This window comes from Leptonotus elevatus, chromosome 3 (genome assembly GCF_054856555.1).
Source record: "Leptonotus elevatus isolate MCC_2025b chromosome 3, RoL_Lele_1.0, whole genome shotgun sequence".
Classification (NCBI taxonomy): domain Eukaryota; kingdom Metazoa; phylum Chordata; class Actinopteri; order Syngnathiformes; family Syngnathidae; genus Leptonotus; species Leptonotus elevatus.
In genome coordinates this window covers 8642051-8666021 of record NC_141241.1, presented here as the reverse complement: position 1 = coordinate 8666021, position 23971 = coordinate 8642051, and the positions used below count along the sequence as shown (strand labels likewise).

The 23971-nt window shown below is 42.7% G+C and overlaps 1 protein-coding gene across 1 annotated transcript in view; it reads right to left on the bottom strand.

Moving 5' to 3' along the window:
* Window positions 1–23971, bottom strand: part of fto (FTO alpha-ketoglutarate dependent dioxygenase) — a 148494-nt gene that overhangs the window by 2979 nt on the left and 121544 nt on the right. The gene's annotated exons all lie outside the window — the stretch shown is intronic.

Here is a 23971-nt window from a genome sequence, read left to right as displayed (position 1 = left end):
ATGGAAATGCACAGGTACTGTATTTATACAAATTAACTTAAAATCGCAGGTAAATAAGAGATGTACGCAATTGATTGGGCCACACAAAAACATTATTATTACACACGGTTCTATTTCACATTATTTGATGACTTTTCACCACTTTTCTTGTGCTGAGTCAGCACAAGTGTCTCTCATGTAACAACACAGGAAGCTGTGACGTAAACGTCATGGAAATGCGGAGTATGACGGATAATGGCGGGTTAAGTGTAAATGTGACAGCGTAGGACGGCCCCGGCAGACCCGGGTCACATCTTTTGTCAGAGCAGTGTAAATATTTACTCTGCTGCTCGCAGGTTGTCATTGTAAATCTGCTCCCCCCGACTCCTCATCCCCGCCGCCTCTTGGCAGACGAGATGGACCTTTAACCCCAGGGTGCAAGGGGGAGAGGAGCAGGCTGGCATGTCTATGTCAGTCGTGTTAGTTGCTATACAGTTCGACACAATCTGTTCAGAATGCAGGAAATTCCAGACACTTTTTCCCATAAGAAGCAATCTTGTTCTGGGGCCAAACGGACTCCATCATGGACCACGTTTACATGCAGTCTACATTCGGGTTAAGGTCAGAATTACGGTTTCTGAAACAATCGCGGTAACACGTTTATATGCGTGGCGGAAAGATGCTCGATTGGAACAACCTGCTCGGGCCTCGACGCGCGGATTACGTAAATACGTAAATAACGTCATTTTCGCTTTATGTTCAATTAAAGACATTATATTTATTTCACTCACCACGCTAACTAAAGTAGTCGGTGTCCTCCTCGCTCCAGGAGTGTGCATCTTTGCTGCGAGCGTCATGTTTGTTGACAACGGCTTGAGTATTTCCGGTGGGTTGCAAGCCATAAGCACGGACTTATATACTTGTATTTACTGTACGTGTATATAAGAACAAACTGTGGCGTTTTTGCCGTAGAGACACAAAATAACATGAAAATGCAGCGGAGAAACCAACGTATTCAAGGGAGGCTCCTTAAGGACGGAGCTGTGGATAAAAGTCGTGACTACATAGACCAAGATTACTTGCGAATCAAAAAAAAGCGAAGAAGATGAAGAAGAAAATAGCGAGTATGGGCACAGCGAAAAACATTGCCCTGATCGATCGAGGTATTACACAAGCGTTTATATGAACAAGAATTCCGGTTATGAAAGGAGAAACCCAGGGGTCTTATTCAGGTTTTAAAAAACATGTGGTCATTTTATGATCAGGAACCAGAAATGAAAAGAATAGAAAATTGCTATTAATTTCATAGAGTTTTAAGGGCAAATGCTATATTAGGATATTTAGGGATTTATTTAAAATGATCTGTCATTGTTTTTATAAGGGAGAAATTGAAGTATCAGTCACTACTCAAGGATTGAGTACTTCTACTGGTATTGGTCTGAAAAAAGTGGTATCAAACATTCCTATTTTTGATAGTTGCAAACGTCATGCATACTTAGACGTCGCTTGTTGAATGTCATCACACACGCACACACATGCACGCACACACATGTATGCACACTCCCTCACACTGGCTCAGTTATGGATGAGGTGAAGGGACATTAAGGTGACACAATTTGCGGTTATATATTTTAACGTGAGCCACTTAATGTTCCACTGGCTCCCGGCCTAAGTGCTGCTTTTTTGGTGCGGTTAGCGCGGGAACGGCATTAACATTGCGCCGCTCCAATATATCTTGGGCGCCCTGGATCCAGGCCTGATAATAGCATCTGTTAACACGCGCTAAGTACCATTATGTAGCACATCACTTCATAAATAATACGATTAGGCGACCTTGGGGCTTTGCAACGAGCCTTGTGTTTAAATGTTCTCATCATTTATTTAGGGCGCGAATTAAAGGAAGCGCCACTTCAGGAAAAAGGAGGAGGAGGAAGGAGAGGAGGAGGAAAGGAGGAGGACATGGCTGGCGTTCATGTGCAATGTGAAGTGACCAAGGCGCTGGTGTGTTCTGCTGACATCAGCATGAAGTCACCATTGGGCCATGGGAGAAACCAGCCAAAATGGATTACTAGCATTCTTACATCTGAAAACTTAGTCTAGGTACTGTATAATAAATACAATACTGTATAACAAAACCAAATTAAACAAAACTACTCATACTTTAATGACTGCCATTCTTGGCTGTCAATATATAAGTGTTAATACAAAGGCATAGGAACCTGGTTGGGTTGAGTACCTCCAACAATCCAGTTATCCACTGGTCGAGGACAGGGATAGGGAACCCTGATCCTCGAGAGTCGCAGTCCCGCCTGTTTTCCCATGTCTCCCTCCTCCAACACAGCTGACTCATATTATCAGCTCATTAGCAAGCTCTGTAGAAGCCTGATAACGATCCTGTTCATCAAATCAGCTGTGTTGGTGGCGAGAGACATGGAAGACAGGCAGGACATGTGGCTCTTTGGGACCAGGGTTCCCTACCCCTGGTCTAGGGTACAGTACCATGCCTCTCGACCAAATACAGATCGAATTATGCCTTAGTCCACCTGTGACGTTAGTGAGGACAAACAGAGATGGCAAATGCAGGTCCAGAAAGTAAAAACCCTGCCACAGTTTGGCTTTAGCCCCATGTGCTCGGTTACCTGCTAGGGAGCTAGCTAGCACAAAAGGCTAAAGGCAAACTGTGGCAGGGTTTTTACTTTCTGGACCTGGATTTGCCACCTCTGAGGACAAGCATATAGAAAATGGATGAATGGATGACGGTCAGCGATAACATTGTTCATGTAATCCAGCACACATTCCCAGTCAGTGTATTCTTGCTCGCCAGCTTCCTATAATGGAACCCAAACAAAAAGTCAACACCAAGTGAGGTGCCTTTAACTTATGTGGGGAGATGGCGGCGATGATATGCACAAACACCTGAAAAGGTTCACCCGTAGCACCTCAGCGTGCCTTAACGTTAAGGTCAAAGACAAAAAAGAGGTATAGAAGAAGTGGTGGTTCCTTGGGCGTCCACTCTGTTCCAATGGATTAACCCCAGTCAGATATGGACCTAACTATCCCATCTGGCACTGAGTCAAGAGAGATTGGCAATACAATCAGTCATTTCAATTTGCCCAGAAACCTTCCAGCCAGGCCAGGCTGCTGCTCAAATGGTATGCTAATGTGAAAGGTATATGGGTTTCTATCGCCTCTATTCCGCAGAGGCATCCCCTAACTCCACCCTCAAGCCCCAAACTGCACTTGAACCGCGGCCAGGGTGGGCACTCCTCAGGCTTCGCAATAAGGGTTGGAGCACCCCCAACCCCTTTGCGCTCAAACTAACCACTTTAGCTAAAGTGAGTGTTAATTATGGACAGGCAAAGCAGTCAATAAAAGGTTAATGCAAAAGTCAAAGGATAAATTCCTTTAAGCATTGCATCATTCCACCATCTCTACGACCACTGGCTGCTCGTAGGTCTCCTAATCAATACGTTTTACTGTAATGCGCTCCTTATCGATTTTTGCCCTTCCTCAGCCCCTCCTCCTCCCTGGCTTCTACAGTATTACTCATTCAAACGAGAAAAAGATAGAAAAAGAGAGAGAAACAAGTAAATAAAATCATTCATCTCAGTTTGGCTTTGTTACAGTTTGCTTGGTCTTTTTCCCAAAGGCTTGCGAGGCACGGTGGTCCGCCATCACCACCGCCACACTTAATCTCTGACTGCCGCGGAATCGTGTAGCAGTCCACTCAAGTGGGGGGAGCGGCCGTACATTAAATGGCCCTGGGCTCTTAACAGGATGGAAATCCACCTAATAGACAACATCAGTGCTTCCGACCAGCGTAATTACACTGATAAATGCACAATTTTGTCAGGCCAAGTGAAAAAGAATCCGTGGCACAGGGACGAGAGACAACACTTAGTGCGTTACGGCTGCCCGAGGTCGTTTGTAACCTCGTGGGACCAGGACGGGGTCAAGATTCTATGGATAAAGGTGGAGTTGTTCTGATAAAGTGCTTTTTGGAAGGTGTACCAAGAGAATTGTTTTGGTTTTGGAACATGACAACCTCAGAACAGTATCATTTCTTTCACTGGAGATACACGACTTAAGGCCTGTCAGCTACTTCTTAGATGTTTAACAGCAGTATGAGGAAAGTGGCTAGCATGTCTGCCCCACATTCAGAAGATTCAGATTTGAATCTCTTTTGGAAAATCTCTGTGTTGCACGTTAACAGTTCCTCTATAAAGACTCTAAAATTGTCCCAATGTGTGAATGGTTCTTTGTCTTTATATGTCCCACACTTAACTGGCTACCAGTCCAGATTGTACCCTCCTTTTAACTTAAGTCAGCTGGGATAGATTCCAGGCACTAGTAAAGACGGTAAGAGGTGTAGGGGCAAGGGATCGGGTACACGCTTTTTGGGAATTTGTGGAAAAACTCGAGCACTGAGTCTGACACTTTTTGTCTCCGGTTCTTTCCTAAGTCAACCCCAGTTCATCTTCAACATCCATTAAGTCAAGTTGCTTGTCTCCTTTGTCCGCAACTCGTCTTAGTGGATCCTTTAACTTCAAAGATAAGATACCCCACGAAAGTAGAATAAAAAAACACCTGGACAAGAAGAGTTAGAGTCATGGTGAAATGTCAATGACCAAGAGGAAGTCCAGCTTTCTTTTACAATTACAGAACTGAGAATATACAAATGGTAAATGTAGTGCACTTATACAGCACTTTTTTCTACACCATATGGTGCTCAAAGCACTTTACAGCATCATTCTTACACAATCCTGCCAATAGTCAAACACTCCCAGCCAATTCATAAACAAAGGCCCAACTTCAGAATATCATTCCCTTACAAGCGCATTTGCATTTTAGTACTTCAGATCACCTGTTCCCTTGTGCGACTACTGGCAAATACTTCTGTGCAGGTGTGAGCATTTACAGCCTTGGCAACCCCTCATGCTCTAATTGCTGAGAATGCAATCAGACGAGTTGCGAAAAAAACAGGCATGTTTCTCGTAAATCAAGCCGACCCTGAAGGTAAGTATGCAACATGATGCTAAGGAGACAAAGAGTAAATTACCCAAGCGTATTTCTGTAACAGTTGTGAAAGCCGAGACGCGAGAGAATACGTGCGTTTGTCATGCAGTAGGAGGCGGGCAGACAGACGGACAGGTAGCATTTCGCTGTGTGCAAATCTGTCAACGGTGCAGTAAAACGTTAGCGAAGTCAAGTAGAGGGCATCAACACAGCGAGATGTTTCAAACAAGGCTTAACCTGTGAAGCGAAATTTTAGCGCTCCACCTACGCCAGCTCCCATCCAAGTATGGCTCAACTGTACTGAAGCCCCTTTTTATACTTTTGTGATGAGTCTGCTTCACCCAATCCAATCCATCCAGCCATGTTTTTTTGCCAGCTCCCCAACCAACCAATTTGTTTATTAGACAGCCAGTCGGAGAGCTAACCTATGCGTTCATCCTTTCACAATCAATAATTTCACTCTCCATCTTTACAGCCAGCATCCATCCATCCACCAGCGTGGGCAAGTCCACATTTTAAACATTCACTTAGCATCAATCACATGCCATTGTGTCTACAGATAGCTGCTGACTGTACAACTTTTACGATTGTTTGAATAAAGAGGGGATTAGGGAGGGCATGTGTCCTTCAAATGCATGACATATGTTCATTTCTCTTTTGATTCCCTCTAAAGAGCCTAGTCTAATAAAACTAACATCTAATACACTGCTTTGCCTTTAATCAGTGCTTGTGCACACTACGCAGAAATGCACCGGCAAGTCAGAGACGGCGTGACCACTCAAGCTGCTGCTTAAGCACGTGGGCACCTCAGAGGTAGGTGCAGCCCATTTCAGAGAGTCTGTGAGGTCCCCCCTACATCTTGCAAGCCAAAGTCGAGGCCGCTCGTTAAACCACATGAAACAAATGAGGCTCGTTATTGGCATCGGACGCCATCGGGGAATGTTGCGACCCACGTTTTCATTGGGCCTGTGCGTGGAAAGCTCTCAAGCTAGCTGGCGCGCATATGTAAGGATCCTTGTACCTGAGCAGCCTTGGCTTCCTTCACACCCTGAGCGTTTGATGTGGCTTGGCATCCTGCCCCGTCTTACAGCGTGCTAATCCACATGCAACTGAAAAACTCTCTCACACACACACACAGCCAGCCAGGTAGCCTCTAAATAGCCTCACATAATTGAAGGCCATAAAACACTATTGCGATCTCGAAGTGCAAAGGAGGTAAAGCCCCTGAATTGCAGCTCCCGCTCTCAAAAAAACAGGTGGACGTCCATTAGGTGCTTAACAGCGTAACAAATTACCAAACACCCCGGCCTGCTCCTGCTCTTCCTCAGGCTATCAGATGGAATGTGGCTCTAATGTCAACACAGTGGGAAAATTTACGAGCAGACAAGTATTGTTCCAACGTAATCAGGTTCAAATAAAAAAGAGAAAAAAAAAGCTTGGCGAAGGACAAACAGATAGGGTGCTCCTAGCCATTTACTCTTCCAAGGTGGGAAGAGACAGATCACCCCCCGAGGCACTGGATAGCTCTAAGTGGCTTGGAGAGAAACTGTGTGTGTATTTGTTTGTGTGGGTTTGAGTAGACCTCAGCAGTAATGTTTTCCAGTTTTCCAGGACCAAGTCAAGCAGTTTCTGTCCAGACCTGTTGTGATGGTATTGTAAAATGAGCATTTTGAACTCTTCCCTCTCAACTTCCTTACGGCAAAACCTTGTAGGCATTATAAATATGCCGATCACGGCGATGATGGATGAGGCTGGCCCCCGGTCACGTGATAAGGTGGGCACAATCCCCGCCTGTCTTCGGGTGACAATGGCAGCAGGGTCAAGCTGGCCCAGCTAATTATATCCCTATTGTATCTTCAATTGCCAGGTTACAAGTCATCCCTGTTGCCGCAGGGGACGTGGTGTTAAGTTATGAAGCCTTTTGTCGGAAGCTAAAGGCTTTTTTTAAGTGTTTTGCGCTAGAAAAGCTTTCATGTTCAAGAAATATGTATGTTCAGCTGCCCTACAAAGGCAAACAGACACACTGAAGTGGTTGTTGGAAACTGCGGAAATTAGCCGGCAGGTGAACGCTAAGAGGCAACATAAGTATTTTGAGAATGTAGACAGTGGAAAATGGACAAATTGTCAATAGTCAGGTTTCCATCCAATTGTTTAAAATTTTGTAAGCGAATTTACTGAAAATGCGCAAAACGGACATGCGACTTATGGCCATTTCCATCTGTTCTTCTTTTGCGAATATTGAGAGGCGACTCCGCCGCTGTAGGTGGCGGTATACACCATTGAGATGTGATCCACCAGTAATTTAAAAGAAAAAGAAGACCAGGACTGCGCCGTGCTTTGACGTTGTGTGAGTTTTCTTTTATAATTCTTGATAAACCGTAACGTTTCTTTGCTGTTTTCCATCTAAAATTGCATTAATATTCGCTTCTTTAATTAATTCCAAAAAGATTTCTGTTTTGTCATCCCCCCAAATATACCTTATTTAATCGTCCGACATTGCTTTGGGAATACAAACGTATGTGTGACGTAATAGCCGGTCAAAACGTGCGACGTGTATCCGGTCTTGCCAGCGGTTATTCGCGAAACCTGTTTCCATAGCCAAAATTCGCATTTTCCTTTTATTGATGTGCTTCAATATTCCCCTTCTCAGCGTAATTTTTTGTGTGCAAATTTTGGACCCTTTTTTGAATTTATAGCGTTTCCATTCAGTTTTATTTTCGCATTTCTTGAAAATTTGAATAAAAATGGGTGGATGGAAACCCAACTCATTTTAAAAGTCGAAATATTGGACAAGTCCAAGCAAACCTAATTTTTTATAACATTGGAACTATTTATACATTTCATCTACTAATTATTTGCACAATCAAAAGCCAACTCGAAATGATTATCATAAAGATGCAGAACTTCCATGAATTGACCTGTTGCAAAACTTCAACATAATTAAAATGTAATTGTCTGAATAGACTAACAATGCATTGATGTGGATTTAAAAGAAAATCATTAAAAACAATTTCAAATATAATATATATGCTGTAATATAATAAAAAACACTTAAACACACAAATAAAAATGTATCTGCTGTAATTCTTGAACAAATAAACCAATTACAGGATATAGTCTGTTTGCTAAGTTCCCGGGCCAATAATGAAGGCTTTGATGACCTTTTATCTGTCGCTATCTTGACATAAATGAAATGTCAGATGGTAAAGGTTAGCAATAGCGATGATTGGATGGGTTAGACCTGAGACGACATTTGACTGGGAAAACAAAGTGAAGTCCAAAGAGTACACAGTCAAAGTCCACGACTAACACAACCATATATATATATATATATATATTTTTTTTTTTCTTCTGTTATTTACAGTACATGATGAACCCACTCAGGAAATGTCAAGTAGGGGCAGATGCATTTGCTTAGCGCTGTTGAACTCCGACCTACTGATGAGCGAATGTGTTCCATAAACTCTATAAGCTCCGAATGAGTCAACTCTTTGTTTCACCCTGCTAAGTGAATAGCGTCATTAAAAGGCCTCTGCGTTTAAAATGGTGTCAACTGCCAACAATTTGTTTGGAGGAGCAGCCAAGCTTGGGCCCTGAGGCTCGAGAATGCGCTATAATGGTGTGTTTATCTGTGTGTGTGTGTGTGTGTGTGTGTGTGTGGGCGTTGGTGAACACAAGTGTACCTGCCTGCCCGGATGAGTGGGTGTGTTTGTGTAACCTTTGTGTAATGGCTCACTCAAAGTTGCTCAAAACACCTGTTTGCGGTCTAACAGGTATTAAGTGAAGTTTTGTTTGGTATTATAACACACGGCGATGTTGTGAAGAAAAAGCAGTGCCATCAGTATTAGAACATACTTACATGCCAACTTAAACAGTTTACGAAAACATAGAACACTCTTTTGTCCACATCCAAATTATGGTGGTGTGATTATGTCATTACAGAAAGGATCTGACAACAATATTAAAAGCATCTCCATTTAGTCAAATTTGTTCTAAGAATTTTCTCTTTTTGACATCCAAATTCAGTTACCTCAATTCCAGAATGCAAATGGTTTTTATTGCATATCAGTGAATTCCTAAGCTTTGTAACCCTTTCCAGACTGCTCAACATGTCATTCGCTTATCTCACATCTTTTCTTGAATGTCTTTAGGCCGTTTTCTTGCAGCTCTTTGAGATCTTTTGGCCAACATCCTTTTGTCAGTAGACGGATCTATTCAAAGGATTTTTCAATTGAAAAGGTTTGGAGGAAATCAAAAGTGGGTGGGGTAAGTGTTAATTAACTTAGCTTTCCAAAAAAATTATGATTTAATAGGGGCAATTACTCATACAGGGCTAGGTAGCTTGAAATTGTAATTTTTGTTCCCACCTAATAAATAAAATCACTATTTAAAAATGAAATTTTATGTTTATTGTGTTATTTTTTCTCTCTCTGATATTTGCATTTTATATATTTATTTAAAGGTACTAAAACATTTAAGTGAAAAAAAATGAGAATTTGAGAAGTGGTCAAATACTTGATTATAAATATATAAATATATATATATATATAAAAGGGCTGTCAAAATTGAATCATTAACTCTGGAGATTTTTTTTTTTTAAAGCATTTAAAATAATAACTAGGTTAACTCCGTTTTTTATTTACTTCCTGTTACGGCCTCCATGGGGCCTCACAAATCAACCCTTCTGGAGTGTGCTACTTGTGGACACAACTAAACCTGGAAGCATAAAGCTGAGTCAGTTGTGATCGTTTTTGTTCTACAGTTGTATTTTACAGGAGAATAATTCTATTGAAGGATCAAAAAAAGCTATTAAAACTATACTTTCCATTTGATTGTTTTACATTTATTCCAAGATTTTCAAGCTCAGCTATTCTAGTGGGCTAATGTGAGCTTTTCTTGCTCGCCACGCAGGACGACGGAACCACCGACGGAACCACCGACGGAACCACCGACGGACCCACCAAAGCATCCACAAACACCCATGGTCAGTGCCTTGACCAAATTCTCTGCCTTTACTGCAGCTTTCGGGGTCAGCTGTGAGGCCGTGAGCAAGCGGATAACTCTTCCTTAGCCTTCGCAGAAGTCCAGATGGTGACTGATCCAAAAACTAGCTCACAAACTCAGCTGCCGTGGCCGCAGTTCAACCCCCTACGCCAGCCCGTGAGCCCGGGTGACGGCCAAGGTCGCAGACGTTCACTTGAGAGGCGGAATGAGAGAGTGGAAGGAATTAGATCCGGGCTGAGCGGCCCTCATCTGGCTAAGCCTGGTAAGTAGCAAGACTAACAAGCTGAGGCACGGTGCTTTGGCTTTTCACACACACACACACACACACACACATCCACTGGCAATGTGCTCGTTAGCCGGCAAGCAACACGGGAGGTAAACAGGGAAGGAAGGACTCCGAGGGGCTACAGATGGTGCGCCCTGGGCCTGGTGACTGAAACCTTTCAGTGCTGATGAGCACGGCGGAAGACAAAGCACAGCGGAAGGAGGATGTCAGGCGGTGCGAATAAGGGAGGCAAACCTTTTAAAAGTGGATGAATGGGTTCTTGACTTCTTTTTGTGGATTTATTCGACATGCGTACTTAATGTCATGTCGTTAAGTGAACCAGATTTGGGGGCACGATTTTCCGAATTCCGAATTTTTGACGTACATTTTCACCAGCATGATAAATTTGGTGCGTTTTAGAGTATGGCAAAACCCGAAAGGAGGCGATTCATTTGGGCTAAGAATAGAACCAAAGCACGTTTCAAGACGGCCTTAAATACAGCACCTTGAGTTGCATTTTAATGTATGAAAGGTGCTATATAAATAAAGTTTGATTTGATTTGAAAAATAAATAATTAGATCTAAACATGCCAATGTAACTCCCTGAAAAACACCACTTTGGCGGGAGACAGGAAAGGGTGAGGACAACAAGCTGTGAATACGGGAAGAGACAGAAAATCATTGAGAAGCTTGCCTTTATGAATCTTTGATGAGGGGGAGTGGGGGTCGGCTGCGCCTCTGGTTAAATCAGAGCATCCAGTGTGTGTCAGTGTGTGTGTGTGTCTATAAACAGGACTTGGACTAGGCCCAGATTTCTGCGTTTCTTGTCCCCTACAATCAGTTCCTGTCCTCCCGCCTTCAGATCGCATGCCCTGTAAGCGGAGCCGCTAACGCTAAAGCTAACTTGTCGTGTGCTGTGAGGACGGCGCGCTCGAGCGCAGTACATCTTCTATATTTAATAGTGCAGCTGTCAACACGTTAAGGGTGCCGTAAAGTCACGCTAACGTCAGATAAGATGTCAAGTTGCATGCTATGCCACTTAACTTGTCACGAAGCAAAGAGGACATAACATTGTGAATAGATTGTCAGGACATCCCTGTTTCAATTTGCTTGTAAAAAAAAAAAATCACTCAGCACGTTGCATGTTCTGCTAAGTACGCTGGAATTCGAAAAATAATTCAGCACTTTTTTATCAGCAATATTAAATAATTTAATGGAAAAAGTATTTCATTGTATTTAAAAAAATATATATATTTTTTATTAGGGATGTTCTATAACACTTGTTTTTGGGGGGGATGGGGGTCGAGTGATCACTGAACTTGAGTGGTCACCGATACAAGTATTTTTAACACATAACCCCCCCAAAAAACAAACAAAAAACTACTGTATATATCCCAATACCTATTGTAGCTTTTTTCCTTAAAATTACATAGATTTGTAATTTCTAGTTACTCATCGTAAAACAGCCACAAGGAGCCGGCCGATAATGTCGCGAGTGCCGATATCTTGAAATAAAGCCCGGGTATCAGCCAATACTGTTGCGTGGTATCAGTACTCGCCAATACACAATTTTTATTGTAATGCATTTAAATAAATACTATTAGTTTTATATGTGAGTGTTGAATAACATCTAATCTTTCCCCCCAAAATTGACCTTCTAAATATGTAAAATTTGGACAGAATTTTTTATTTGATTATTTTAACATTAAATTCATGGACAGATTAATTTAACATTTTATCATTATTTTTGTCATTTAATTTTTGTCTTTTTTTTTTTGTATTCTGTAAATGTAGGAAAATAATAATTACCGGCTTCTGCCCTGTATGCCCTGAATCTAAGTGACAAAAACGTACTTCTTTGATCTTTAAAAACTTTTTGATGTTTGGTATGATTGTCTTTGAAGCTATGTAAGCAATTGAATATGCTTCCATTGCTGTTGTTACGGTTAATAACCGCCTTAATAACTGCCTTTTCTCATCAAGCCCCACTTCTCCTAACAAAGCAACTATTCAGCAAGCATGGTGACGCTTGGGTTGCGCCACAGCACTGTTTTGCACTCAGTCATGATGTGTCGCAATATCTTGTCAAGACACAATCTCTTCCAATTACCCCCCCCCCCCCCCACACACACACACATACGCACGCACGCACATGCACTCGCACACACAAACTTGAGTTTTTTCCCTTCATTGTTTCAGCTTCACACCTGTTCTTGGCATTCGGACACATGAAACGCTGCTAACAACTGTTGGGCGGTTGTTTTAATTAAAATACAAGACGTGTTACAACAACCATCCTTCGCACCCTCGCTGAAACTTCCTTCTAATGGATGTCACCCAGGTAGCATTTATCTCTTCAGGTTACGAAACAAGACGAGCAGCGTCGTCGCACTCATCTCATCTTGCACCTGCGATGCCTCACAACTCGGCCGCTCGTGTGTGTGTGTGTGTGATCCGCCTGAGGTCTTTTTGAAGACGAGCATCTGTTGAGCCAGTACAGAGATACCGCAGACGCTTTGGCATGTTCGCGATTCGTCTCAGAGTTGTCTCAGCTTGCGTATGTATGCGGCAGGTACACACTTGGCTACGAAAGGAGCGCTCCAGAAATAGTACCTTTCGGATCACACGGTTAGTGGGAAACCAACTAAATTTAGTTCTGCAGATGGTTCTTTCCAAAGAGTCAGGAAATATGGGGGCGGGGGCTGAACTGGTGTTGATATCTGATTGGATGCATTTCGACTGCATGAACTCTCTGAAAGTACCGGCTCAGAAGAGCAATGCGGGATTTGATCGTGGGAACCAGAATTGAAATTTACTTCTGGGTCATTTTTTATATTACAGTTAGTTCTTAAGTGCTGATCACAACAGATTGGATAGCAATTTACTTTTTTAACACTCTTTTTCGATAAAAATATTTCACAAAAATAACCTGTTAAAGGACATCCTTAAAACTGCTGGGTCAAAAGTTAGACTGATCGACTAACTTGGGTCAATTTGACCCAACTTTGGGTGTTCTTTTGGGGGTGGGGGGTTGTTTTGTACTGTTCTGTTTTTGATCCAGCAGATTTAAGAGAGGTATTTTACTTATGCATGAATGAATTAATGAATGAATGAATGAATGAACGAACGTTTACTGTCATTGCACATGTACAAGTTATCATTATTATAATTATTATAAACTGTTTTCATAAATAATGTATAACTTGCTGTGGCGACCCCAGCCAAGGTTATTTTAGTTAACTAAAACTAATTAAAAAAAAACTAAAACTAAACTTAACAACAAAAACTAACTGAAACTACATTTTATAGGTATTAAATATGTTACTTTTTTCATTTTACCATGGTGCTTCTTAAATATTGCGCACAAATGATACACATTAAAAAAAGAAAAGAAAAACTATTATTTAACGATACTAATAATAAAAACTAAGCATTTTTTAAAATATATACAAATCATAAAAACTAACAGAACCACCGTGAAAACTAATTAAAACTTACTACATTTAAAAAACAAAACTCAAAACGAAATTAAAACAAACGAAAATGAAAATTCCAAAACTTTAATAACCCTGTCCCCAGCTAACAGGCACTAAACCAAAAGTTAATCATTCTCATTATTTTAAATACATGTTTACTTTTAACCCTTTTAAGAATGCCTGTCTGTCAAAGCTGAAAGGTAAGCAGAGCTGCATTGACTTGTGTTGGATGCACAGCTTATCGTTAGCTAATAGTGTTAGCTTCTGATAAGAATCAGACTAATGATTGGCTCAACAGTATATAAGAAAGGATGAGAACTAGCTCACTAACATGAGAAAAAAAACTGGTTAATGAGTGAGACATGAAATAGGCCGTTAATTCTTGATCATGTTTTTGCCAAGTGCATGTCATAGCCATGTGATTAAGTCACATGGGAACTATTTTCAATTGTGAAAATGATTCATTTAAAGTGGAGTGCAGATTGACATCTCAAGTGGCTGACTTTGCAAGTTTGCAGAGCTGCAATCCTTCGCATAGCCTCAGGTGAAGACACCAGAGCCAGTTTGTGTGTCCTCAGGAGCCTAACAGTGCCTAACAGTGCCCCCTAACGGTCCCTTTTCTTCTTCTCAAGGCAAGGCTGCCGAGTAAAGTTTAAAAAAAAAAGCCAGTACTTAGCGGAGCCTGTAACTTGTGCTTCTTATGTAGCGAACAAATCAATAGCGGCGTCTGAGAGGTGAGTTGAGTGTGCTAGAGGGGGAGCTGGAGGGGCCCCGCCTCGGCCCGCTGCCCCTCAGGCACCTCCTGAGGGGGTTTGGGGGGTCCATGTGGTACCTTCCACCCTGTCTCCTCACCTTGCATATGTTCTGCATGGATGAACCTACACAGATAGTGTGCATGCACACATAGGATGGCGCCTAAACAAAGAACAGTCTCAAATGTTACACTGAAGTATGGAGCGCCATAAAAGCAAATCGTGTACACTCTGCCCCGTCCCCCGACACCTGAGAGCACATGCATCACGGTCCAGACAAGACTCACGCCATGGTGGTGGTCTTTCACACAAGGACAGGGGGAGAAACCCCCAAGGGACAACTCCGACCGACCTGGCGGTACTCATCTAAAAATTGCCGGGATTGATTGAGGACACTAAAAAGTCCCAAGAACATTTCCCCTCCCCCACTCTTTTCTTTTACTTTCAATCACAGCAAACATCAGTTGACAAGAAAAAGTGGAGGAGGAGGAGGAAGAGGAGGCGGCAAAACACGAGCCCACTGCACCGTGTGCACTTGTCTGGCAGATGCCCGCGCTGACATTTGAGGCCATGGGGACCGTGTTGAGAGAGCAGATGCTCGCTGATGTACAGACACAGGCAAGTACATGGCAAGTACACAAGCGGCTCAAGCAGAAGGAAATCCGTGCAAACGCATGACAGAAAACGAGGCAAGAGGAAGAGGTGGAAGACGAAGGCTTTGTGTGATGAGACAACCATCAAAACTGAAATGACAGGATATTTTATGGAATTGTCTCTATGATAAAGAATCACATGGAACTAACTAGAAATGCATAGGGGTGGGGGTATATTCATTCATTTTTGTACATTGGGTGAGCTGGAGATGATCCCAACTGAATTGTAGAGAATCAATGGACCTAAGAGGTTCCACTGACAAAACAATAACAACAACAAAAACATGTCTGTGCCACCCAATGGCAAAATATTTCCCGTTGGTAGGCTATCAAGTGCTATTTTAGCAAACTAGGACTACTTTCTTTTCCTGCTGAAAGAAGAGTTTCTAATCTTTCTTTTGGTAGGTTCCATGCTTTATGGCAATAGAACACAATATTCTGTGGGCTTTGCAAAATCAGTCAAAATCCAGTAAAACAGCCGAAGGGGGTTGGTTCAGTAAAAATGGCTGCGGGTGAATGAGTTTTAAAAAAAAATGTTGAGAAACTCTGACATATCAACAAGCAACTATTCAAATTCAAATCCACACCAATAGACAGTCTGTCTTCAATGCACCTATTGCATTATTGGAATGTTGAAGGAAGCTGAAGAAAGCGCAAGCAAGCATGGGACGATCATGCAAACTCCAGACAGGAGGACCAGAGCCACGATTCAAACCCAGAACCTAGGAATTGTAAGTCAAGACAAGGCCCACCATTCTGCCACTTCTGCACATAGAAAATAAGCTGCGAATCAGTGATGAGAAGTAAATCAGAACAAAGCGCAGAGTGAAATCAGCATCGCAGCTCATCTCCGGCTGAGAGGAACTAACTTTACCTCACGGAGGTCCGCAGGCGCCATTATGGAAATGACTGGCTGGCAGCCTCTTTGGTTGCCTGTAAACAGGATCTTGGTAAGGTATATAGCCTCCGGTGGGGCCCTCAGAGAGAGGCTGGCTTGGTGGCGCTTGCCGAATCCCTCCGATGGTCCCTTCCTCTATGACGCGACTTCCTTTGCTACAACCTGCCCGAACTGCGATATTGAGTAATTTATGAAGCGAGGCGGGGGCGGCAACGGAAACGGTATCTGCACATCCTGACAACGAGTATATGACATGTTCCACATGTCTTGCTGTGAAACTACAAAGAGCCCTTTTGTTTTGACGAAGAAAAAAAAAAGATTTAATTTTTTTAGTGGATGAGCCATTAAGAAGCGCTTGCATCACTTTTTGTGAGACACATAGCGACGGCGGGCCAATAAGGCCAAAAGGAGTTAGCAGTTACATTAAAACTATTACTGACGCTGGGCTTTGCCCACGGCAACATCGCAATCACTGCTGTGTAAACTGGAAGTCGATTCTGTCGTCAAGTGAAAAGTCTTGACACTCGCTCATGTTTGCGTTCTGCTCTGGTGAACGCGTCAGTCGTACTCTGGGATCCTCTCTTGTCTCTCCACCGCTAAGATGATGTAGCTGGCACAATTAGCGGCCCAATTTATCTTTGGTGTACACAAAAGTAGCGGTGGCGTAATTCGAGTCGCTACACAAAAGTAAACAACTTCATCTCGTGTCGGAAATGTGTGTCAATGTGATTGTGCAAACAAATAAATAAAAAATAGCTGCCCCGTGCGTTGGGTTAAGGGACCGTCTGCTAATTAACAAGAAGTCTCTTTTCCTCCTCGTCAGTTTCCCTTCAAACAAAAAAAAACTTCCTGCGGGACTCCTTTGTTTGGAGGCATCATGGGTAGCCTTATTTACAGAGTTTTAATTGCTCTGGTGATCTGCGGGTAACGCGTCTTGTCGAAATCACACGACAATAGAATGGTTGCTCTGGCTGACAATTGTAATAAAATGCTGCACAGTGTCAGGAGGACGGAAAGGGGAGAACGTCGGGGGCAGAGACGAGGTACGAAATCCGAAAGGTGAGTGCATTCCAATGTTGGCAATGTAACTCAAATTTGGTGGTACAGAGTAAATTCTGTAGAGTAAATTTGACTCTATTTAGAGTGGGACCAAAAAGACTCAGTTTTAGAGTAGGCTAAGATTTACACTTGGAAGAGATTAAAATAAAGAATTGGATGCAAATACTAATAAAAGTCACTCAAGGGTTGAGGAACAAACTCACGACCTTCATTTTGGGAGATTTAATCCCTGAGGAACACCGTTCCTGCTTTGTGTCAGTATATCGCTGGTGTCAGCTCAAAATACCAAAAACAATGTTTTTGATCGTTTTGGGTCTCTTGAGATAAGCAAAATGGTAATCAGCTGGTATTGTTGCAATCTCCCAATCTGAAGGTTGTGAGTTCGTTCCTCAACCCTCGAGTGACTTTTGTTATTTATTTATTTTTCCAATTCCTTGTTTTACTCTCATCCAAGTGTAAATGTTAGCCTACTCTAAAACTGAGTCAGGGAGCTAAATGAGGAGTAAGAATGCAAAAATTTGAACACGCGTGAACACACGTGGACATTTGACAGTTTCCAATGAAGTAAGTTTTAGATATATAAGAAGAAAAATATATGTTTTGATGATCTTTTTAAACATTCGTTTGAAATAGCGCTCGACTTAGTCTGCCAAACTACAGCACTGGTACAATGCAAAAATAACTGAGAGGGAGAAAAAAAAAAGGTGAGAATGTTTTGGATGCAAATATTTTCTCCAAGGGAGGAACTAATCCGAGCAGGCGGGAAGCAGCGATGAGAACGGGACTGTTGTCCAAGGAAATGATTGCTCTCGAACCTCAACGTGACAGCCATGAGAAGCTCACCGCTCCCGGACCTCTGAAGTGGAACCGCGGAGGAGACGTGCGGCGTAACCGTCACATAACACACACCTTAATACAAACACACTACACACACACACACACACATAAATCTGAGAAGAGGAGGTAGGTCACTTACAGGGAGAGATTAGCGTCAGCAGGAGTGTGACTGTCAATTGCTGCTGTCCCTAATCGAGCCTCCTCTCCCTATTATGTACTTTTATAGTCATTTAAGAACATTAACTTACATTATGTAGTGTTTTTTAAGTTGTCCAATATTTTTTTTGCTCAAGATCTGAATAAAACTCAAATATATGATGCTTGGCTACTAAGCCAACCCCCCAAAACAAAGACTGGCCAATCAGTGAGACCAAAATGAGGACAAGTGCTATTGAAAACGGATGCGACTTTTTAGCTGACCTAAACACAACTACAAGTGCAGGTATATCTATTTTAGTTCAAGGTGCCAAATTTGTGGCACCCCTCGCTACGCCTGCTGAGAACACGAACGGCCCTGTGCAACAAAGCTTCCATGAAAAATTCAACAGCCAATCAGCTGGCAATTATTCTCTTTAATCTCCTAGAGGCAGCCAATGGGGATATGCCCTGCGGAGGTGGAGGTGGCCTGCGAGGGTCTGAACGCCTTCGGTTCCGCACAGTCCAAACACTTCTTTTGCATTTTGCTCATAGAAAGTAGCAGTGTAATACTTTTAAAACTGCTTTCGTTTTACTGATGAGAGAAACTACGGCATGCATCCAAGGTAATAAATTGGGTCTTCCTGAACCCACCTCCATCTGCTATATCAGTCATTAACCACCTTAATGATGATGATAATGACTAAAAATAAATGTATATATTTGTTGCCTTAAATGAGTGTTTGTTTTGTGTCAATGTAGCCTGTTTAAAAGACTCGCCCGTTCAATCCATCTCCACAAACACCAACATCGCCCTCGCTCTGATCGATAGGCACGTGGAGCAGCTCCGTACCGACCATGCCCTAACGTTACCTTCAGCATCCGACACGAGCAACATCTCCAATCCATCGAACAAGTACACTGTGAAACTTCACATTTTATGAATAAACACATTTAATGCAATGTAAGCCGACTGATGCTGAGGTTCTCTGTGGATTACAAATGAGTGTGAAATGCAGACAACATTATTGCCAGTAATTCCTGAATATGCTTATGAAATAGAAATGATTTTATTTTTTTGGTCATCAAGTCCGTCATCGACCCTACTCCTCCTACACAGTATGCTTGATTCGTTTCCATTTAATCATCTACAGTTAGAATTTTACAAATTACAAGAAAGTTACAATTAGGACTTTTTTTTTTCAATAACCGTCTTTTGTTATTCAGACTTTTTTCTCTGAATGTGATGCATCAACTGTGACAACCTTCTCTTATATTTTTACAACACAGTCAGTGAAGCTACTCCTTTGTATAATCAAACAAAGCAATATGACTCAAAATATGCAAAGTGACTATTATGTACAAAGTTACGTATTTGGTATGACTTGGCTTTATTAAAACGGTATATCACTAATCTTACAACCTTTTGTCAGTTATCTATTCCATTCAGAAGATACCTATTCAACAAATGCTGTCTGGTATGAACAATTCTGCGGTTAAATGGTTATAACTTGCTGATTCCAATGACGAACAGACAGATGGTAGTTTGGATCAATGTTGGAAAAGCAGCCGCAGCAGCTTGACAGGCTCCTTAGCCGCATGGCTGAGTGCGTAACGAGGAACACTGCTGCTGAACACCTCTGCACAAAGACTAGGCTATTTAGTGTGGCGACGAGGGGAAGCACAAATGTGCACAAACACATCAGGAGCGCCAAATGCTGCTACACACATGTTCACTTTATTGGAGCACATGTGCTCACTGACATTACTCAAATATATGCGCACAGACGCATACTCACACGGAAATACCACTAAGGGACTCAATAGTGCTGATTTTCCTTGTCAGCTGCTGGGCAGGCACTGCTTTAAAGAGACATCAATCTGTGATGTCAGCACTTACCTAATGAACCTTCTCGGATCGATGGAAGCACTGGTTCGCTACACGCCCCGACTGTGCTGCCTGCCTCGCTTTTATGTTCTCTCTCACGCTATTCTAGAGTGTCCGTGCCAAAGCAGGCTAACAAAAGCCCCCAACGAAGGCACAGTTCAATTGGGTTCAATAACTCCATCATGGTTAATATTGGGTAACTTGGGTGGGTGGGTTTTCGTAACAAAACAAGCTAATGAACAGAAGCCTACAATCCTAACATTGAGCGGAAAACATGGGTTTTAATGTGAGTATAGAAGATGATCTGACCTGAAGTTGTCGGGAGACCAGAGGAAGGCTCAAAGAATAGAAAGATGAAACTAAGTGAAATTCAGCACCAACCAGACAGACAGTTACAAAACCATAATCTTTCACCAACCCCAGAAACATCTAAATTCCAACAAATTAGCGAGACCTCAAGAGACCAGAGGAAAGACTAAAGAAAGGAAGAAAGGATAGATGAAACAGAGTGAGATCCACAAAGCAATTTCTGTTTGGATTTCAGTAGATGCTGGTGTGGTGGATCTGGCATGCATGAAAACCTAAAGGGGAGACGTAAAAAAAGAAAAAAAAAGGAAGATGGTCTGACCTCAAGGAGTTATTTTGTCATCAAATTAAACCGCAATGTTTCGACCAAATGCCCAAATCTTTCATAATTGTGGTTGAAATTTGGTCGCACATTGACAACATTTTCTCTGACTAGTTTAACAAGTTTATCGGGTCTGAGATTCTGGCCAATCATGGTACAGTCACATTGTAGATAAGGCAACACTACCGCTTATTCGGTGCAGGATCATGGGTGAGCTGGAGTCTATCCCAGCTGACTTTGGCAGAGGTGGAGTACACCCTGAACAGGTCGGCAGCCACTTCCAGACAAAAAACACACACAGACATTCTGTCTCTCATGTCGTCACATAGGAAGACATTCTGTTTGACTTTTAAGGTGCGTTTTCAGAAAATTGGGGTTGCACTCAAATTTTCCCACTTACTCGGTTCCACTGTAGGATAAACAGTAGCTGAAAAAATATGATAATTGTTATTTAACCCTAGGAAAACTAGCTACAACATTTTGGGCTGTTTTCGCTGACCCATTTTGAAAAAAGCCAAGGTCACTAGAATTGGACTTGAAAGAGGGCCTGGCCCAAAGACATTAGCAGCACCTCTATACCTGTGTGAAATGCTCACTCTCTGCTCACACAATACAATCAGCTCTAGAAGGCGGCGGATGAAGCTGTGGAGACAGCACAATTAGATTAGTTCCATTTCCTTTGATCGGGCCTTCGCCCCATCCCATCTCAAATATGACACCTTGAAACGCGGTCACCTTCCCCCCCGCGACACTTAATTGACCAGAATAAACATATTATATTGCGATAAGTGCCGCGATTGTAACAAATTGTGTGGCGTGACTGACACAAATCACGGCATTAGCCGCACATCTCTTATCACCGGGGCCTTCCTGTGCCTTTTTTTTTTTCAATAAACAATCCCCGTCGACAGCAAGGTGGCGGCGGTGCAGTCAGGAGGCAGTGAGGGTTCGGCGGTTTGAAGCCGGCTCGTGATCCCACGTTTACCCACTTATCCATTCAAAAAGTCATCTCCCTCCATCAGTGCCTCACTCAACGCTGCACGAGAAGCATTATCTTTCCACAGGGGCTATCACTCACAAATGCTTTCTCCTATACACAGCAGCCTGGCCTAGATAGTTTGTGTATGTCCAATTCGTGTGCAATTCGATGTGCGCTTGGCAACGGGTGTCTATTGTTGAGGGTACGTGCATGGCTTTGAAGGGCAAGACGGGGAGAATGATATATGGGGTTGGTGTGTTCAAATAGCACAGTGGACCAGCGAGTCTGCATTGTCACATCAGAGCAAGAAGTCTCAATTTTTAGCCCTCGGAATGTTCATCTGAGGTGTACTGACTGAGGGAAGTGGACTGTGGTCTGACGAGACCACATTTCAAATTGATACAGGGAGTCCTCGAGTTACGACCGAGTTCCATTCCTACGCTGGTGATTAAAGTCGACTTAAGTCGATTTTCACTGTTAAAGTCGATATTTACATCAAAATACTTTGTACAGAATTTTAAAAAACATATTTGCGCGACCCGGAAAGGCCGGAACCAATATTTCATGCTGACGGACGGCAGAGCGGAGTTAATTCAAACTTAAACACGGAAATATGACACGCCTGATGGCAAGCCGGCCTGCTCGATGGACGTCCGTTGCTGGAAGTAACAGCACAACTTTAAATAACTTTAAAATGGTGTGATTACTGTGGGAAATTAACGAACGTACGGACACGTACGACTTAACTTGAGGAATCCCTGTATTAGAAATCATGTCCTCCGGGCCAAGAAGGAAAAGGACCATCTGGATTGTGATCAGCGTCTCCCATTTCTCTTAAGGTTGAATTCAGAGACTTTTTAAGTGATGCTTTTTTGGTTAACACCACAATTGAAATAGGCCCAGCTGTTAATTCTTGTGTGTCAAAGTATGAACATAGTGTCCATGAACTGAAATAATATGTTTTTCTTCATTACCTTATCAGGATTGCAGGCATACTGGAGTGTATTCTAGTTGACTTAGGGTTAGAGGCGGGGATTGGTCAACAGTCAATTTGAGGGCACATTTAGGTTAAACAACCATTCACACTCACATGGATACCTATTCGGACAGTTTAGAGTGTTCGATTCATCTAACGTGCATGTTTTTGATTGTGGGAGGAAGCTCGAGTACCTGGAGAAAACCCACTCAAGCATGGGGAGCACATTCAAACATTCCAATGGTGATTTAAACCCAAATCTTCTGACTGTGAGGCAGGTGTGCTAACCACTTCCCCTCCATGCTCCCGCAATTTTCTTCCGTCGGGCAAAAAGGGAGGTGGCAAATTGAGATGAGGTGTCTACTAGAGGAAATAACGGTACCGAACCGTGCCATGGCAAACTGAACTCAACTGAACTGGAAAAATGGAGCCTCCAGACTGTCAGTGTGATGAGTCCAGGGTGTATCCCACCTCTTGCCATCTGGGACCCCCTAGTGGTAAAGACAACGGATGGATGGATTTTGAAATGGTCCATAGCAGAGGAAATGGAATTGAAGAACTACTGGAAGAATGAGGAAGAAGGAGGTGGTGCTGGTTACGACGTGAGGAAGCTGACGTGTTAATCAGTGAATCAGCGTCCCTCCACTAATGTTGCCTGTGTAAATAAGGCCCTCATCTCCTGCCGTCACATACGCTGGCTTTCCAGCCCATTAGGCCCAAGCTGGCTGCCTGAGACGGCCCACTGCTCACAGGAGACTCATTTAAGTGTCTATAGGCATCTGTGGCTGCTGATAGGGAGCCCACACCAAATTAATGGGATTGTGGGCGCTGCCAGCCAGCTCTCTTGTGCTCCACACTCACAGATCACCAGCAGGTATGCTTGAATGCATGAGTGGGCACACCTACCTGCACACACACGCCATGCGCGCACACATATAAATAGCGAGACAGATGCACACCCGCTCTGTGGCTTTTATGCATGCAGGCTAAACTAACCTTTGCAGTAAAGACTGAGCAGCTTTATTAGTTTAGGAAATGGCTGTAATTAGGGATAATTCATAATGACTGCTTCTTGCCCCTTAGCGGTATTACAAAGGAGGGCCAGGCTAATTTTGAATGCTTGCAGTTTGTGCACTAAGGCGGTTAAAATGTGGGGAATACATTCTGGGAATGGACAAAGGTGCAGTGGAACCTCAGAATTGGAACAACCACAAAAGAAGTTGAAAGGAAGTTGCTAACGTCGGCTGCTGGTGCTAAAACAAATCCTTCACACGGCAACTTAATGAGAGGACATCACGTGAGGTTTTAGCAAATCATGCACGGCTTCCGTGTAAACACAATACAAGCCATGTACAAATACGAACAAACATTAGAAAATATGATTAAAAAATCCTTCATCAATATATGTTTGGTGTGATGTACACAA